This window comes from Schistocerca serialis, chromosome 1, assembly GCF_023864345.2.
Source record: "Schistocerca serialis cubense isolate TAMUIC-IGC-003099 chromosome 1, iqSchSeri2.2, whole genome shotgun sequence".
NCBI lineage: Eukaryota > Metazoa > Arthropoda > Insecta > Orthoptera > Acrididae > Schistocerca > Schistocerca serialis.
Genome location: NC_064638.1, coordinates 998,060,107 through 998,081,416, shown reverse-complemented (window position 1 = coordinate 998,081,416; position 21,310 = coordinate 998,060,107).

Sequence of the window (21,310 nt, the reverse complement as noted above, 5' to 3'; positions counted from 1 at the left end):
ACACACTCTGTTACTTCTGAATGGAGGTATGTCAGACATCATTCGTGGTTAGTTTACAGGGATGAAAGGGTCTTGATAGGAGTCCTGGTTTATTACAAAAACTGTCGTCTTTTATTTTCAAGTTTAGATTTGGTTACTGATACTGGCAAAATTTCGGTAATTCATGACTCTTTACAGTTAGTTAGCAATGTGAGTAGATTAGATTAGATGAGATTAATAATTGTTCCATAGATCATGAATACGACATTTCGTAAAGATGTGGAATGTGTTATTTTAATGAAAGATTTCTTTACATACTGGTATTCAGTTTCTTTACAAAATTTTTTACTGTTTCTCTCATTCTTTTTTATCTTTATTTCTGTCTGCCTGTTTCTCTTGTAACCTCCCCACAAAAAAAATTTATAAAAATAAGAATGAACCAAGTGTAACCTCCGCACAAAAATAATAAAATGACTGTGATTCTAATTTAATGTAACCTCTGAACAAAATTGGCTCCCATTTATAATCTCTGTGCAGAAATGCATTCACATTTAATGTTCCCACAAAATTCTTTTCTCATTTAATGTTAAGTTCGAAACATAAAAATTCCTAAACACCAAAATAATAAAAAAAATTCAGTAACCTGGTAAATTTTATGACGACAGCAGCGCTGCGCCACGGCCCTGCATTCTGAATAAAAAAAGCAAAAATTCTTACCTCAATAAAAACTGCGAATATATCTGCTCTTACCTAAACATTTTTCGGCACAGCTTCGTGCAATGCTGGCCTATGCTTTGTGATTCATGAAAGGAAAGATAATCCATTGAATAAAATCTTTAAATTGAAATGAATGCTTTTTTTTAAAAAAATTACTTTATATTATAAAAATTATTATTGGGGCATTTTTTGAAGGAAATTGGATGACAGTTAACATACATTACTAGATATGCGCAAGGCTGCTTCTTTACCTTCAACAATAATACTCATGCTCCACAGTCCCGACCAGGGCAGACCGCAGACAAGGACAGACACGCGCCGACTCCTGCACACTACCGCCGATTCAGGCAGACTACTGTCGACTACCGCATACTACTCAAGACTAACACAGACTACTGAAGACTAACACAGACTAATGCCGACTAGCGACAAGCAACAACTAACTACATACTGCTCTCTGGTCAGAGACTCTCCTATGCCTTGCCTATTGCAGGCAGCGCTTATAGCGCATACCTCTTACACTCTCTCTCTCTCTCTCTCTCTCTCTCTCTCTCTCTCTCTCACACACACACACACACACACACACACACACATATACACACACACACTTTTTTATTTCTATTTGTTTGGTGTGCTCGACTATTGGCGAGGCACGAAAACGTCCGTAAATGAGTTTCTTAGTTTTGAGTACAGTTACGAAAGAAATATAAAAACAACTATGAGAGTTACTATTTTATGATGCTTAGTTTGCAGTCAGTTCTGAGTATTGTTAGTAGCTACGCTCCAGTCCCTAAACCTGGTTACAGAAATGCGAATCAGACGCATTACGTATTCCAGGCCGTAGTAGCCGCGTCTTTAGGAGGCCAGCTGTCGTCACTTCCCAGCCCGCTGTTGGATCACATCGGTTCGTCTTCTTCCTGCTAGTACTGTAACTGAGATTTGGCAACAACGCAAGGTATACTTGGCAACTCTGTGATAGACGAGTTACTTCCTGGCGTGCACGGAATTAGGCCTCACAGTTCACTTGATTTTTCCTGTCATTTCCATTGAAAAATCTGAGTTATTATCGCTTGAGGTGTAACAAAAGATTGTAAATTTACGTTTTTCAGCCGATGAAAGTCGTTGCATGTGGAAATCGCAACTAAACTCGTCCTTTAAATAGCAGTTTATGAGTTCTAGCCTCTATTGGCCTTGTAAGAGGAATGCATAACACATACCTCTTCGCTAGTTCTGCGGTGACGTGCTGACCTCTGAGAAAGCGTCTGTTATGGTTCGCGGTTCCATTCTCGCTGAATGTAACGTTTTTATCTCTTCCGTGAAAGAGCTACAATCAGTCAGATCAAACATCGATAAGGAAATCGCAAGAAAATACTTTCAGCTCATAGTGCAATGGTGAAAAACTTACAATGCTGCACAACAGGTAACGCCTCGTTCCGCTGCTGACAAGCAAATTTTGGGTCTCTAGGAATACATAACTTTATTTATGAAATGCCACATTTGCATACCTGTTGAGTATGACACAGCATACCAATTAAACACAGACCCAATCGAAATCTAAGTGAGTAGTATTTTACTAATTCGTGCCAATAGATACACGCTTGTGTACAGATACTCAGTTTTATCAAAGATACTTTCGTCGTAAGGTTATGTAAGGTTATCGTGGGTAGTTTTATTTCATTTCTTATAATGCACAATTTTCGTAAGGTTTCTTTGAGTGTTGTTAAAACAATACTAAACATGAGAGAGAAATTAATCATCAACGATATATGCGAATTCCCTGATGTTATCTATGACAGTCTGACAATGCACATGCAGTTTATTGATTACATGCATGTAGAAAACTTGTTCTGAGTTAAAGCTATCAAACAAGGTTTGAGGAAGAATAAAATGCCACTACCAGACGACAGCTAATGTAGAAAATACTTTTCTGACTATTTTGTCACGATGCGCTCTCCCCATGCATAATACAAAAGCTTCGAGATGCATCTGCTGCCTGGCCGCCTATTAAACCTGAAAAGAACAAAATGTCGCAGAAGTTAGCCCTTTTTCCACATGCAGCTATTTTGAGTTGAGAAGTGAAGGGAATTATGTTCAAAGTTCCATTAAATTGGTAACTTCAGCAGACAGCAGAATTGCATTGTAAAAAATGTAGCAGCGAATGCAATAGAACTCGCGACGTTCCATCTACGGTGCGTGACACTTACTGTGACGCTATTAGCTGTAATCTAGCTACAGCGCCTCCAGAAGTCGACAAAAGTTCCTCCAGAATTTCCACATTCCACAATGCTGTGATATAATCCATATGGCCGGATCTAGACTTCTGAGAGACAGACAGTTACAGCTTTTCTTTTGCACTGCAGGACGTTTTCAACAAACAGAGAGCGCAATAGAGTAGCTCAACTGGAAAGGAACACTTCCTATTTAAATTTCTGCATCCCACACTGTTGGAAGTTCTGTGTAGGTGGCAGTTACGCGATTTTATTTCGGTGATTACAAAATACAGTCGAATGTATTCACTGGGTAGCCGAGACAGCTAGTTCATGGCGATTCGGTCAACCAAGTAAATGAATGTACTGAACATGCTGCAAACCCCTACAGGGAGCCTGAGTGTCAGAATTCTTATCGAGTGTGCCGCAGCGATGTTATGATAGAAAATGAGTCATACAGCAGAGGCGTTGGTGGTCTGTTGGATTGGTGATATGTTCCTATGATCATGGTCTATGTTGGATTCCAACTTCTGTCGATGATTTTTAATAAGGAGATTCAGATTCTAATCTCTTCTGTCTACGCCAAGTGAAGCAGGTATAATGGCATTGTGGTCTGAAATTCACATTAAACATGATATTCCTTCTCTACCAAGTAGACGTAAGTTTGAACCACAATAAAGTCAGGAGTGGCGAAATTTGGGAACTCTATCACCAGTAACCTTTCTTATACTAGTTATTTATTTCTAGTGACGAAACATACGCTATGTAGGGTCACAGGACCCTTATTCCATCTTTTATTTGAGCTTCTGTATGTCGTTAAAATTGGTTCTGAACTTGGAATGCATCTCAGACCGCCCTTAACGCGGAATTTGATTCCTTCGTGACAATACAGCTCGACTACAATTTGTTGTTTGTTCAAAACAGCAGATTACTCAACATCTCACATATTGCGCGTGAATGGGTTCGAATGCTGCCCTGGCACTAAAATTTTCATTATGAATTACCAAGCTCTAGCATGAGAACACCTGTCTGCTGGTGGATAATAATTTTGATTTTTAATGCATTTTCATTCGTTGTTAGCACTGACGATATCTGACGGTTTTGACTCCCAATAAGGCACAGGACTATTTGAGATATCGCTGTAAGTACAAGGATGTTTTTCGTTTTTCCGAGCTGCTGGTGGAGAAAAATTCGGTAGCTGACGTCTCTTTGTGTGTAGTCAACAACGGTATGTATGTGGTTCGATTCCCAGTCAGCACTGAACTCTTCGTCATATTATTTCTAGTTCAAAAATGCTCACATGTCGCTGCTGATGTAACAAACCCGTATTTAACGTTCGTTTTCTCTAGAATATAACAGCGATAGGCTCCGGGTTGGAGTCCTGGGAGCAAAAAATTAATGTTTTGCCTCGCCATTTCAGTTAAAACATCTAGCTACTACCGAGAAAATCCGATATGTCACAGTTGATTGTGCTTCGATAACAATCCGATTAGGTTCTGGGTTCGAATCCCTGTCCAACACAAAGCTTTACCTCCGGCATTTCAAGTAAGTTACCTGTGAAGAAGCAATATTTAACATGTCTCGTAGTTCGTTAACAGGGACAATAGATGCTGGGTAGGAATTCTCGTCCGTTAAAAATGTTTACGTTATGTAATTTAAAGTTGATATTTGCTAACTGATACTGTCTAAAATCGAAGTATATCACTCTCTGTATGTCTAGTGAGGGATGACTGTTAGATTTCGTCAGTCACGAAATATTATTCTGCATGACCTGGGTTTGAATCCATATGCAGAACGAGACGGTTCGTCGTGTCATTTGAAGTTCATACATATTCTCAACTAGCTGCTCGTGAATAACTTAAATTTTTAATGTCATTTTGTGTTAAATAACAATTACGGTATGTTACTTTGAAGAAGAAATCATGAATACGACGAACTTATTAGGTGCATTACCTATCTGACGTAATAATGACAGTGGTAACATTTCAGGTATGCCATTTATTGCAATAAATGTGAGCTTACAAGCCTTAAGGACAGTCATACCTGTGAGATGGTGTTCCCTGATATTTGTAGTATCGTGGTATTACTTTACATTTTGAGTTATTGCGTTACAGAGCCGAGTTTTCTAGGGGTGACTTGTTCGAGCCAGTTTCAATAGTCAAACGACTGTACCAAGGAGCGATTAGAGGACCTGCTAGACAGCTGCGTTATGTGGGTTGCATGCGAATCAGGCGAAATGCAATTCAGGTCGTTCGGATACTTTTGAGCACGACTGTACAAGCGGGGTCTTTGCATTGATAGTATGGGTGGGTGTGGTGACATTTAGACAATGAGCCACACTGTAAATGAGTGCCCTAATAGACGTTTCCCAGTTGGTATCAAGCATCTACATTAAGCATCCACTGAGATGCACCACTAGATTAAGTCTTCTGGAATTCGTGAGTACTCTGGGCCATTGCATATTTATATACAGGGTGTTTAAAAATGAATATCCGGATTTTCAGGTTTTGTAGCACTTATTACAGTCTACTTACAATTGTGAAAATAGATCAAATGGAAGAGCAATCCAAACAATTTTTTTTCAGTTTTCAGTGTGAGCACCAATCATCACACGACACACATCGAGTCGATAAGTGACTTCTTCCCAAATCTTGATCAGTGTGTCTGGAGTAAGTGTTGTAACAACTGTTTCAGTTCTCTTCCGTAAGTCGCGTACATCAGTTGGTAGCAGAGGTGCATACACATTATCATTTGTGAACCCCAAAAGGTAAGACGGCATGATGTCAGCTCGGGTTGATGTGGAGGCCATGCAAAACAAGCTCTGTCGTCCGAGCCTTGCGGGCAATCCATCGGTCGGATCGGGTGCAAAAACAAAAAAAAGGGTTCAAATGGCTCTAAGCACTACGGGACTTAACATCTGAGGTCATCAGTCGCCTAGACTTTGAACTACTTAAACCTAACTAACCTAAGGACATCACACACATCCATGCCCGAGACAGGATTCGAACCTGCGACCATAGTAGCCGCGTGGTTCCGGACTGAAGCGCCTAGAACCACTCGGCCACAGCGGCCGGCGATCGGGTGCAACGTCAGCTAACCAACCGCGTGCTGAGTCATGCTGGTGCGGCGCGACGCCATCTTGCTGCCAAATAGAGATCTGTTGATGAACTTCTACCTTTTTGAGAAAAAAGCTATAGTTATACCACATCAAGACAACAAACACCGGTTACACATGCTTCACTGAAAAAGAAAGGTCCTTAAACTTAAACTAAACCGCGATATGGCACAAAAAATCCGATTTAGGAGAGTTTCGTTGCAACTGTACCACACCGTCGGGATTTGCTGACCACTAGAAGAGCACACTATGTGTGTTCACATTTCTACTCTGGTGAAATGTCGATTCGTCACTGAAGATGACACGGTCCAGATCTTCCTCGTCATGCAGCAACATTTCGTTTGCAAAGTTGGCATGTATCGACTCGATGTCTGCCGTGTGACGAATGGTGGTCAAATCGAGCACTCGTAAGAAAAACTGTTTAAGTTGCTCTTTCGTTTTATGTATTAGTTACAACTGCAAGTACTTTATAATAAACATTACAAAGCCTTAAAACACGGATGTTAATTTTGAAACATCCTGTAGTATAAATATTTGTAAATACGTATTTTTGGTTAAATATGTAGAACAAGTTTATTGTTGTAACTAATAATATGATGAAAACAATAACAATAATAATAGCAGTAGTAGTAGTAGTAGTAACGTATCTTTTTCTGCTATGCTAACAAAGGTAGTGTGTCTCTAAAGAGCTTCAGAAAACGTCTTCTTTAAATCTTCAAGGCCCCTTCCTTAGCCATGGTGGTGTTGATTTCATATATTAATCTCCTTCCTTGGGCTTAACTTATCATTGACTTAGATATTGTATGTAGAGCGAAAGGACTCTTCCTGCGCTAGGCCGTAATTTTTATTCATTCTATGACTTTTCCTGCCTTGGAGAGTGAAGTATTGTCTTCCATTCTTGAGAGTGTCCTGGTATCACTAATGATGAGAAATTCATTACATCATAGTATTTGCCACTCGCTAATTAACTTATAATAGGCTGCCGATAAATTCCTTGAACAAATCTCTCGCCATTTACATCCACTGTAAATCCACTGTAGATGCGCTACCCCGTAGCTGCATCAAGTGTAGTTCCATTATACTATATGAGATTCTCTAGCTACACTGTAGTCCTCTATTCGTAAATAAGGACCATTACACGTATTACAATTCAAATTTTAGACCGAATAGTAATTAAATTGAAACAATTGAAAATATTACAAATATATTAATGGTCTTAAAAATTAACATTCTATTTTTCTCCTACATAATTAGGATTTCTTTCCAACGCTCTTTCAAAATCTAAAAACAAGCTTCTTCAAACCATATGCCCCAAATTTTTGTCTGGAATTTTAGTCACTTTTGCACATAGATCTTCCTATTTCTCACTTTCTTCAAAATTTTTAGAAGCAGACTAGTGTTTGCGATTTTGGAAAAAATCGCCAGTATGGACACTAAGCCTTTCGTCACTTTTACTTCACACATTATGTCAGGAAATATGTTTCACACAACTGATAGTGAAGTTCTACAGTATGTGCTTCATTTTTCTTTAAAAATATGATCACTGATCGAATCACACAACCTCCGGGACTTATTGTTATAGCACAGACTTTAACACACATTCTTAGGAAGACAACAATGAACTGACGTAAATGTGGCAGATACGTTTTTGACAGACCAAATGACGTTAGTTCACATTAGTGTTACTAATCAGTATTGCCAACATTATACGTGATTTGCACCTCTCAGCCCGTCCCCTTAACCTATCCTCCGTCCGGCCCGCCATCCCTGTAGATGAGGCGAATACCATCTTGGGAGATATTCTGCCTCATTATCTCCAATCATTGTCACAAATAATCACTGGATGTTGGTGGTAACGGAGACGGCGTCACACGCTGTCCCTTCAAGTTCTACACGTGGTTAATGTAGGACAAGTCTAGTGATCGATGTTGCTCAAGGAGCTGATGAACATCTTGGAGAGTGCATAGAGTAACGAGAGAGTTACATACGCACGGGCAGTACCCTGCTGGAAGATCATATCTTCCTGACAATAACAGTGACTAGGTGATGTCCTGGGTGCTTCCCTCACTGTTTAGTGTTCCTCTACAACTGACCTGTATTACCACTGCAGGTTATTGCTTGACAAACCACGATGACCGGCATCAGTCCAGAATCGCCACCTCATACACGACACTAGCTGCCGCTCTTCTCACAATCAAAGGTGGAGAGATGCACAGTGATGATGAGTGACAGGAAATTTAAGTAGTGGCACTTTTGCTCCTAGGCCAGCTTCCAACAAGTATTATCTAACACGATGAGCGCAGCATTGTGGCGGTCGCTTTCCATTCAGTAATGCCTAATTGTTGATGTAGTGTGAACTGTCCTTCGACCATTAACACTGATAGACGTATACTCCTCGCATCCATCATGTTGGGACTGCTCTCGTCGTCATCGCCCTGTCGTGTTTACAATACAAACTAACCTAGTATGACGCCCCTCGAAACACTGAGCCACTCTTCCAGCAATTTCCATACAGACGTTACAGTATGTGGTTCCTGCTCCATCCACAACGTGGTCCACTGAATAAGAGCCTTCAATATCCTTTCACAGTGCTCTACGGAAATACGGCGTTCCTTCGTAACGTATTTAGAAGCGATCATTTTGCATTAGTACATCTGGGTAAATGTGGTGCTAGGCACACGTCCTACTTTTTTGTCCTCAGTCGCTATTTTAATAGCTGGTGATCCGTCAGTGATCTTGTTTTGTCAGTGATGTTGTTCTCGAAGCTACTGCCGAGTTTGTCAACTTGCTCTTAAGCCTGGATTCCACACATGAAATGCAACGTGATCGCCGAACTCAGTTTGTATTGAAATATCGTTCCAGAAACGTATCTGAGGAGGCCACCTATAAGTAATGGAGTGAAGCTCCACACTAGTTGATGAGGCAGAGCGTTGGACGATATCGACGGCAGTAGACCACGCGAGAGTGAGGTGAAGTGACGCCCACAGTCGCACGTATACAAACACGCTGGTTTTCGCAGAGAAAACGCAGCTAACTATAGTTAGAATGAAACTCAGCCAACTCTGTTCCTTCCACAGAATCCTTTAGTACTTTCTGTTAGTCCAAACACCTACTAAAACAGTGTTCAAATGGCTCTGAGCACTATGGGACTTAACATATGAGGCCATCAGTCCCCTAGAACTCAGAGCTACTTAAACCTAACTAACCTAAGGACATCACACACATCCATGCCCGAGGCAGGATTCGAACCTGCGACCGTAGCAGCAGCGCGGTTCCAGACTGAAGCGCCTAGAACCGCTCGGCCACACCGACGGGCCTAAAACAGGGCTGCCAACAAAGAGAAACAAGCACATAGGCAACATCAGAAAGCTCCAGTACCCACTTCCACTGTAGGCTCTCGTGAAGGTAATCAAAAATTGCAATTTTCTGTTCCTGCTCGTAATGGAGTGAAACCATTGACGTCTCAGAATTGCTGGAAAATTGTAATACTCAGCACGCTTAAGGACTCCAAATATTCTATCATCTGTCCGCCATAACCGACTCAAAACTTTACTGTTTGTTGTGTGCAGTATGGTCTAACATTTGATCTTCCACCCTGTCAGCACTATTTTCAGTTAATGATTAACTTTCTTGCCTGTATCACAGACGTACCTAATGGCACTGACTCTCCTTCTGCTAATTACACATCTCTATTTGATAATGCCGTCTGGAAAGTCATCTTGCGGCAATTACGGAAATAGTATTTATAGAAAACTATTTAATGAGGTCATGGGAAATCCTTTGCTTTGACCATCGTAGAAAACACTTGTAAAACCACTCAACATGCGCGGAAATTTGAGGGTGCTTCGCGATAGGAAAATCAACTCTCTGCCACTAACGCTGCCAAGTGAAGATGCCTCAACTAGTATGACTCGATAAAATCCTTCCAGCACAGCCAGTTTAAGCTAAACGACAAAGGATATGTTTTTGCATGAACCAGGTCACACAGACCAGCTTACACCATATGAAATACACAACGACTCCTGCAGCCACCTCATTCCATCACCTGATGGAATTAAAATCTGGATGTTTCGGTACGACTAAAGCACATTTCCGCAAGGCTCTGAAACCATACGATACAGGTCGTTGACACCATATAGTAGAAACTGGAACCTAAAGACACCACTAACAGGTTACAGTAAGTTAGAAAATGGGATCAAGAAATGAACACCCTTTATACACTCTCTGACAGAAAGTATCCAGATACGAATTAGTGGATACCGGAATGAGCTGTGTCCACACTCCACCCTACGTCTTTATAACAACTTGAACTCTGCTGGCGACACTTTCAGTGATGTGTCTGATTGTGGAGGAACGACAAACCGTTCTTCCTCAAGAGTCGAAAGCGGGGGAGTTAAGTGACTTTGGACGCTGGAATCTGAAGTGAATTCGACCTTCTAACTTATCCCTAATGTGTTAGATTGATTTCAGGCCGGAACTCTGGGCAGCCCAGCCCATTTCAGGATCGTTATTGTCGACAAACCATTGCCTCATACATACTGCTTTGTAACAAGGTGCATTGTGATACTAATACAAACAGTCGGCGACCAACCCGTTCCTCAGCCATACGCAGTACACAATGCCGTAAAATGTGTTCATATCCTCCTGCATTTAACGTTTTCTGAAGCACAATAATGGGAACACAGCCTAAGGACGGAAAGCACCCCCCCCCCCACCCCTTCCCTAGCATCTCCTACTCCTTACTTCACTATTGGTGCTAAAAATGACGTCATGTATCGCTCTCCAGGCATTCGTCAAACCTAAACCCATCCATCAGACTGCCACAGGGTATAGTGTGATTTCTAAATGTAAGCATCACTCACGGATTCGGCCGAATGGCGGGATTCATTCGCTCCCAGTCCTCCGCAGTGCAGTGGCGTCGCATCGCTTGGTTCTGACTGCAGACAGGCGTCGCTTATGAAGAGCTGCTCGAACACTGCGCGTCATCCATTGTAACTCAGCGTTCAAAGTCACTGTGTCATCAGCAGTGTTGGTAGCACTTTGGAACTCGCAGGTGATCCTTCTGCTGATTTCATACAGCTCTTTGCAACCACCCTCCGCAGTGGTCGACGGTCCCCGTCCGTCAGTACACAAGATATGCCTAACCTTGGCTTAGATGTGGCTGTTTCTTCGAGTTTGCGCTTTACAATCACATCATCAACAATCGTAATGGACACCTTTAGAAGAGTTGGAATGCCCCGGCGGATCTGTTACTCAGGTAACATCAAATGACCAGTCCACGTTCGAAGTCAAAGTGAGCTCTCCTTACGATGCATTCCACTGTTACTGCCTCTCTACTGACAACACAGCAATCCCCACCTCCCTTTATACTGGCTGGTCGGCCTCCCGTGGCATCTAGTAGTCCATTCCACATTACATAGGGGTGTCCAGATACTTCTGATCAGGCAGTGTGATTTGCTGTGCACATTTTAATCTTTGTCTGCCAACAGCATTTCTGGCTCTAGGGCGCCTTCCAACGCCCACTTAAGTATTACCGGATGCCATAGCAGATGTCCCAATAACTTGCCACTTCTTCTGGTAAAGGTCTCGCATAAATTTCTTTCTTCTTCATTTCGTGCTGTATCTTCCCACGAAATTATTAACGTCTTCTAAGCCACTGTATTTCAAATTATTTCAGTTTCCTATACTCTGGATTTCCGATGGTCGAAAAAAATGGTTCAAAATGGCTCTGAGCACTGCTGAGGTCATCAGTCCCCTAGAACTTAGAACTACTTAAACCTAACTAACCTAAGGACATCACACACATCCATGCCCGAAGGATTCGAACCTGCGACGGAAGCAGCCGCGCGGTTCCGGACTGAAGCGCCTAGAACCGCTCGGCCACCACGGCCGGCCCGATGGTCGAAGTTTCACTTCAGTACAGTACAGTGTAAGTAGGGTTTTTATGTTGGTTATGCCATGTAGTGCTGTGTATGAAAATCGCTGACTGCGCTGTGTGCAGTCTGTGGCTGGTTGGACTCATTGTTGGAATATTCGCTTGTGTATTGTTGGGCAGTTGGATGTGAACAGCGCGTAACGTTGGGCAGTTGGAGGTGAGCCCGCTAGCAGTGGTGGATGTGGGGAGAGAGATGCCAGAGTTTTGAGAGCCGACGATCTGGACGTGTGTCCGCCAGAAAAAGGAAATTTGTAAGACTGGATGTCATGAACTGATTGAATATATATATATGTATGTATATATATATAATGACTTTTGAACGCTATTAAGGTAAATACATTGTTTGTTCTGTATCAAAATCTTTCATTTGCTAACTATGCAGCCGGCCGCGGTGGTCTAGCGGTTCTCGGCACTCAGTCCGGAACCGCGCGACTGGTACGGTCGCAGGTTCGAATCCTGCCTCGGGCATGGATGTGTGTGATGTCCTTAGGTTAGTTAGGTTTAAGTTGTTCTAAGTTCTAGAGGACTGATGACCACAGATGTTAAGTCCCGTAGTGCTCAGAGCCATTTTGCTAACTATGCCTATCAGTAGTTAGTGCCTTCAGTAGTTAGAATCTTTTATTTAGCTGGCAGTATTGGCGCTCGCTGTATTGCAGTAGTTCGAGTAACGAAGATTTTTGTGAGGTAAGTGATTCATGAAAGGTATAGTTTATTGTAAGTCAGTGCCATTCTTTTGTAGGGGTTATTGAAAGTCAGATTGCGTTGCGCTAAAATGTTGTGTGTCAGTTTAGTGATGATCAGAATAAGTAAAGAGAGAAATGTCTGAGTACGTTCAGTTTTGCTCAGCTGTTTGAAAATCAAATAACGTAAGCACAGTGATTCTTAATTTTCTGAGGGGTCGTTTCATAAGAGTGCTCCAGACGTACACCTTCAGAAAGTTCTTCCTCATTTCCATATCAGTATATGATGTCAGTAGAGGCCTTTCAGGTTTCTCAAATGTCTTCAGATTCCAAGTGGCTTTCATGATATCACTAGAGAAGGTATCGGCAAATGCCTACAAACCCACGAGCAACATTATTTAAACGGCAGGTGCAGCTCGTAGCACACGCTGATGATGTAGCATTAATTGCAGCAAATTTCTGAGCCTTGAACGATAATTATGCTGCATTGGAAGGAGCAGTGCTGAAGTTTGGACTGGAAATTAATGTAGGTAAAACGAAGTACGAGTATGATGAAGGGAGATACTGATGGAGATAGAAGAGAGACTTCAATAAAAATAAACTGGTAAGAGTACCAAAGAGTGGAAAAATTTTAATACTTAGGCGTGATAATAACAGAAGATAACAGGACGGCAGCACAAATTCAGGAAAGGATAGCAAATGGAAACCGATGTTATTATTCCTTGTAGATTGTTTTCAATTCCAGAAATGTTAGTAGGAATACAAAAGTCCAAATATATTTGACTATATTAAGACCTATAGTAATGGCTGGATCGAAAGTCTGGGTGATGACCACAAAGGAGGAAGGCTGGTTGTTGAGACGAGGAAGCAAGGTTTTCAGAAACGTATTTGGGGCGGTAAAAGAGGAAGGAAGCTGGATAATAAGAACAAGTGCAGAACTGCAGACAGACAGTTGAATATCAATATCGTAGTGAAAAATCAAGCAAGGAAGAATAAGATGGGATGGATTTTTTCAAGGATGCCAGAAACTCGAAGTAGCCGGCCGTTGTGGCCGAGCGGTTCTAGGCACTTCATTCCGGAACCGCGCTGCTGCTACAGTCGCAGATTCGAATCCTGCCTCGGGCATGGATGTGTGTGATGTACTTAGTTAGTTAGGTTTAAGTAGTTCTAAGTGTAGGGGACTGATGACCTCAGATGTTAAGTCCCATCCATAGTGCTCAGAGCCATTTGAACCAAACTCGAAGTATGAAAGTGCCGAAAGAGAAGAGGAAGACCTAGGAAAAAGTGGCGTGAAGATATGGAGAAGAATATCAAAGAAGTGGGAGTCACGAATTGGAAAAGAAAGTGATGGACAGAGAAAGATGGAGGCAGATGACAGAGGAAGCCAGGGTTCTACAAGGACGGTAACCCCGACCAGTAAAATGGAGAGATCTTTCAAATAAGAAAGCTTTCTTCGCTTGTGCCATCTTACTTCTGATATCTTATTTGCTTTTGCCATCATGTGGGGACTTATTTCACTTATTCCACCGTGCACACAATCGGGCTCATATTATTTTGCGAAATTCCTATGCAGTAGTGGGGCAGTGACTTATATTATGCGCATTGTAACAAATCATTCTTGACTGCACCCGTGGATTCATCTTCTTGGCTATTGTGGGTGCTACTACTGGTTCCCGGTATGCCGAAACGGGTGGGGCGAAAGGGGGGAGGGGGTGCTCTGTGCAGACTGTAGATTATCAAGAGGCCTTTTTCTAGCCACCCATCTAAAGTGATTTGGGGCTGGAATCTACTAGGTTGCCGTAAGGTGGATGTTTTTCTGTAACTGCTGGAAAAAATTTCTGAATGGTCCAGACAGAAGGCCGCAATATGTTAAGGGTTGTTATTAATGGGATCATGGAACGGTCAACAAAAGTGCTTCCATTCTGGTCCTAAAACTGACTGGATGAAAAGCCTCAACGCTGGAACGAATTCGTGGAGCGTTTTGGAGCTCGCGGAATTGAGGGGTCAGCAAGCAGCTCTTCTGGGTGAAGGAGGCGAGTTGTGGGCCTGATGGGGGAGGACGCCTTCTAAGTGTATCGTGATCAGCAAATTCACTTTTCGAATACATAATCCTTAAAGGAGATCGCCATTGTAAACCCGTGCGAGGTCATAGAATTCTAAGCAATCAGTAGCTGTTGAAACCTTCTCGTCTTCTCTATATCTCTTTTGTTACGCAACCTTCCCTTCTACAATAATCTATGAAACCTTGCCTTAGGATTTCTATCTCTTGCTTAGTAATAACAAATGAAATCTTCCCTTTGAAATTAATTCTCTTTCTCAATTTTCGCATACAAATTTAAATGCTGCTTATTAAAAGTGATTTTCTGATTATTTCGACGAACATAGAATGTGTCGTAGTCGTGGCCCTCAGTCGTTACCTGCAATAACCCAAAACTGTTCCTTACCTTTTTTACTGTTACTGGATCGCCATCTGACTGCTACATCGAACTGCGACATGAACATACTTACTCTGTTTTACTATACTCTGATAGCTGCTGGTGGGCTGTCATAATAAGAGGCTGTATTTATTACCAAAGATGACGTTATTCTTTAATTAATTTGATTGAAGTTACGTAATTTATAGTTAAACTTTTTCTTGACAACAATAAAATTTTGCAAAGTTTTACGTTGATGGTTTTTGGGATGGATTATAATCAGTAATGCAATATTGCTGGCAAAAATTAATTATATTCTGAATGAAATGATTTTACAGACGTTCAAATGGGACTTACTTTTTACAATAATCTTACAACTAGCATTGCGCAAACATACTTTCAGTGGTCTTGAGTTTCACAAAAAAATAATTCAATAATATTAGTTCCTCTTATGATAATACTTAGCTGATGTCTCTGTACATCCGGTTATAATCTCTTGTAGATCATAGCTGGTGGCTGGCAGGCACACCGCTCCTCTCAACGTCTCGCTTCAGACCTGCTACCGACTCGCTTCACTTCTCGCTTACTATTCGCTTCCTACGAACGCTAAAGTGCGGTCTCTCCCGCCAACAATGCTTTCTGGTGCAGACAATCCCTGCTACCTTTCCCTCTCTTTTCTTGAAATGTATCCATACGTGGTCTCTCCCGACCTTTTTAAAATTATATCAATGTGCGGTCTCTCCTGCCAACAATACTTTGGTGCAGACATTCCCTGCTACCACAGTTGTTTCCAACATGATAAATATTAATTTTTCCTACTTAATCCTATTAATAAAATATAAACATCTTTCATAAATTGTGGTTTGACAATAGACAATAGAAAAATGTACACGTCTTACACTGTTTACCAAGGCGAGTGTTGCTGTCTGGTTAGCGTGCACACGCTGAGTAGGAATCTAACAACCTGCGTGGTGTCTGTTGTTCTATATCGTGTCTCCCTACCACTTTCGCGCAACGACGCTCTGAGCGTGTTTTTTAGGGAATTGGCTAGTTTGAACCTGGGACCTGTTGCTGGTAAGGAGACGTCAGACCACACATGACATGTAGAGTTCAGAAGAGTTCAGCGAGACTAGCGATGATATAACCAAATACTTAATGATTTCAGCGTCAGCTCCACTGCACTCCCTGTAAAAGAATCTTAATACTAACTAAATTTAGTGGAAGGGGTTCAAGGCTTTCCTATTTTTAGTTAGCTGGTAAAATAACGTCGAAAAGGCAGTTAAGTTTACCATTGGAAATTTTATTCTACTCACAAAACATTGTTTATAAATTGCACTATTGATAAAAGGAAATGTTTTAATACAGGATGGTAAAAACCAACGGTGTTCAACAACAATGTGAACGAATATTCCCTGGATGGGTTTCCAAGTTCTACAATGGATCGAAGGATGACCTATGCCATATCACATCAATAATCTAGGTTTAAATTAAGTTTCACAAAAGAGAAAACTATCAAAATGGTCTACAGTGACCCTCAATTAGATTTAATTACTTATCTAACTTGTCGTAAATTACAGTGGCTGATGTGGCTTCTCAATAACTATATAACAGAAAAATCATCGCGTTTCAGATTTTTACTTCAAGTGGCAAATGTGAACACCATGAGCTTTAATTGACGATCGACACTAGTATTACGCAAAAAGGGGGTGTAACAGATGAGACTTCTGCAGTTCTGAGTGAAGCTTTACGCGCTGTTATGCGGCATCGCGTGCGTTCATTACCTTGTCGGTGTTCGTCAGGGGGCAGTGGGCAGCACAGCTCCGCTCACCTCGCTGTCTCGGAAGCAACTCTCTCCTAACTTCTCCTTACTACAATTTACCGAAGTTGGTTTAAAAAAACTATCTGGCTGTGTTTTCATCTGACCAATCAGGGTCTCAATGTTAACCTTAAGCTCCGCCTACAAAAATTCTGTCTATCCAATGAGAAACGTTCTACTTTTCGTAGTGGGGCAATGTTTTTAAAGTTTGCAACGTAACAGAGACGCGAAAAAGTCTCACGCTAAAACTTGCAGCTGGTGTGGTCCTTTTAGTGTTATCGTAAGATCTATACTGTCCTTCTGGAGGGCTCTATCTTTTAACATGGGCTGGGGGGTGGTCCTGACGTAACAGAGACGCGAAAAAGTCTCACGCTAAAACTTGCGGCTGGTGTGGCCCTTTTAGTGTTATCGTAAGATCTATACTGTTCTTCTGGAGGGCTCTAGCTTTTAAGGGGATACGGAATCGGATTTTGGGTTAAAAAATCGAATTTTTTTTTATTGGCGTATTATATTCTGCCATGTTTCCTCTTTAAAATGACGTATCATACATAGCTCTACTACAATTATAACTATTTTATTTTTATATATTTGTGAGATCGGGTATTGCGCTTTAGTTATACACGTCTCTCGTGGCTGACCATGAACTTTTTGGCAGTACCTTTAAAGTGACATGAATTCAAATATCCCCGTTTCCAGCGACTATTTATACACTAGTTGCCCGAAAATGTTTCTCTCTGGTTTCCTCAAGTTACTCTTTGACTTTGTGGCGGGACTGTTTTGTAAACAGTGTGATATAAGAAAGTAGTTGTTGTTGAGTTATTTCGTATTTAGTGCTTCATTTTTCGCAGTGTAAATGCCTAGAGCTAAAGCAAAAGTATTTAAAAAGCGTGTGAACTGGCAAAAGAAAAGAAGTAATGATTCATTAGCAAAGCAAAGCAGTTCATCATCATCACTGTTGGAAAATGTGAATCCACTTATTACTGATTTGCCGAACGAACTTACACCAAATGAAAACAGTGCTTCTCATAAAAAACTAAGAGATTTGGTAGAGAAATATAATTTACTTGATAGAGGGAATGAAGTTTTTGAACTCACTGATACGAATATATTGTGTGAAGCTCTTGAAAACAGTTTGTGCTGCAAAAAATGTCATGGAAACGTTTCTCTGAAAGTAGAATCCCATGTTGGCCTGGCTGCCCAGTTTAATTTAATATGCAGTGTTTGTAAATACAGCTGTAAGTTTCCAAGTTCGGTTTCAGTAATTGTAAATAATGGATACAAGAAAACTGAACTTTATAGTGTAAATATTAGGTTAGTTTATGGATTGCGAGCAATTGGTAAGGGCAAAGCAGCTGGTGATATGCTATGTGGTGTTCTAAATCTTCCAAGTGCACCTTCAAAGTTTGAAGCTTACAATTATGTACTAGGATCTGCAGTTGAAGATGTAGCACAGAAGTCAATGCAGGTTGCTGTGGAAGAAGCAGTGGAAGAAAATGACGGCAGTCGTGACCTCACAGTGGCGTTTGATGGCACGTGGCAGAAAAGGGGCCACACCTCCAACAATGGTGTTGTAACAGCAACTAGTGTTGATACTGGCAAGGTTATTGATGTTGCAATAATGTCTAAATACTGTAGGTGCACAGGCAGGCTGAAAAATGAACACAGTGATGACTGTATTGCTAATTATTATGGTAGTAGTGGTGGCATGGAGGTTGCTGGGGTGAAGAAAATTTTTCATCGCTCTTCACAGTGGTATAATGTTCGCTATGTCAAATATCTGGGAGATGGTGACTCTAAAGCATTCAAAGAAGTTTTGGAAAGCAAACCATATGGGAACAGTGTAAATATAAGCAAACTTGAATGTATAGGACATGTGCAGAAGAGAATGGGTGCCAGGCTGAGAAGGTTAAAATCAGTTATGAAAGGGAAAAAACTAGATGATGGGAAAACCTTGGATGGCAGAGGAAGATTGACTGATTCCATAATAGACCACATTCAGAACTGCTATGGCCTTGCAATCAGGCAAAATACAGGCAATCTTGAAGAAATGAGGAGAGCTATATGGGCTTTATATGCTTTATATTTCCACACCGCATCCACGGATGAGCATCCACAACATGGTTTGTGCCCCAAAGGTGAAAACAGCTGGTGTAAATACAATAGGGGACTAACAACAGGAGAGAAATACATTCACCACCACAGTCTACCATCAGCCATCATGGCAGAAATAAAGCCCATTTTCAGAGATCTGGCTGACAGAAGTCTTCTGATGAAATGTCTTCACGGAAAAACGCAGAACCCCAACGAGTGCTTGAATAGTGTGATATGGCATCGTCTCCCAAAAACAGTGTTTGTCGGAATTAATACACTACATTTTGGTGTGTATGATGCTGTGGCAACCTTCAATCTTGGAAATATAACTAAATGCCAGGTCCTTCAAAAGTTGGGTATGTGTGTTGGTTCCCGTACGGTACGTGCTATGTTCTTTTTAGATCAGCACAGACTAAGGCATGCTGATAATATAATCAAGACATTAGTGAAAAAAGCAAGACAGGTGCAGAGGGGTGCCAAAAGAAGACTTGAAGATGATTATGAAGACTGTGAAGGGGGTATTAGCTACGGATCAGGAATGTTTTAATCTTCTTTCTCCGTTTCCCGTAAGTTTACTTTTTACTTCATCTAGGAACATTATCTCAGGTACTGGTCAACCTAGAAGGCTGAAATTTTTATGCCGTAGTGACATAGGTCCCTATTACATACTGAAACAACGATTTTTTAATTACTTGATTTACAAAAGACTTAGGGGTGATAGTCTAGTAAAAAGCGATGGAAAAAATTTACTTAAAAATAAATGTACAATATCTCTGTAAGAAAATACTTTGACAATAAACTGTTGTTTCAGTATTGTTCTAACATATAAATGCACATACAGTAAAATTTTTACCTCTCTGACTCCAGTAGTTTGTGAGAAAATGTTCCCTATAGTAGGCATATATTAACATTGCGGGGATAGGTGATTCCGTATCCCCTTAACATGGGCTGTGGGGTGGTCCTAGCGGTTAGCTGGCGACGTGGGTGTCCGTCCCTTATTGTAGGGCCTTCTAGCTTAACACGGTTCTGCTCTCGGCTTCTGTTCTCGTTTCTCCCCTCAGAACTGCGTCTGTCTCACGGTGGGAAGGTATGACATGCATTTAGGCATTCTTGTGTTAGTCTGTGGTATTCCATTTACTCACTCGTTACTCGTAATACTTTGGTTAATTTAATGTCACGATTTATTCGGAGCTATGTGACATACTACTGGATTTGCTTATCATGTCAGGGTTTTCATGGAAGGTGTTGGATTTGCCTGACACCTTACATATCACCACCCTTCGAACTTAATTTTTGCACTGAAGTTAGGCAATGATTTAATCGTTGTTTAAGCCAGTCAAAAATTATTCCGTTATCTAAATTTTGTTGCCTACTGTTCAGCCACGTTATTCTGTTCTATGCTAAGTTATATTTTTATATTCTTCCACATTATTATCAAAAATATGTTTATATTGACAAGGGAAGGATATTTTTATTCTATTCTAATTATTATTTTTTAATTATTTTCTTTCTTTATTTAATTGTGAAGTTTTTTTTTTTAAGAAATTTGTTACCGAAATCGAGGAGTCTTTCACATCGATTTTCTTAGAAATATTGTTTTTATAAATGTAGTAATTAAGTAAAATCTATTTCTAACACATTTTCTAAATATCATCTACAAGTAAAATGTTTTTGTTTCCAGACACTCATTTCAACATTGTTACACTAACAAATAAGAATTATTTCCAAGAATTGCTTTGACAAAGAAATATACATACACAAGTATTGAGATATTATCCTTATAAATGGTACAAATGTTAAAAAAAAGCTCAGTCCAGAACCGTGCGACTGCTACGGTCATAGGTTCAAATCCTGCATCGGGCATGGATGTGTGTGATGTCCTTAGGTTAGTTAGGTTTAAGTAGTTCTAAGTTCTAGGAGACTGATGACCACAGATGTTAAGTCCCATAGTGCTCAGAGCCATTTGAACCATTTTGTTAAAAAAAAGGGAAAACATCCAACAAGATAATTTTTTATTCTTTGCTTTTATAAGGAGAAAATTAAGTAAAATATAGTTATTCTTTTACTTTTATGAGGAGAAAATAAATGGCATATAGTTTTAGTGTTTATTATGCCTTACTTTTGTTCTTTATATACTGTCCATTTCAGAAGTAATGGCTTATTGTTATTGGTAGTCTATTTTTTACTTAAGTCCATAGTCAATGACTGTTATTTTGTAGTTTATTAGCTGTCTGGTGTGCTTAACTTATTTAGTTTTTCACACATTTCTTTTGCACAATTCCTACATCACATAATTTGATTTCACACATTCACACAATCCTATGAATGTTTAAGCATGAGGTTGGCGAATGTTTTT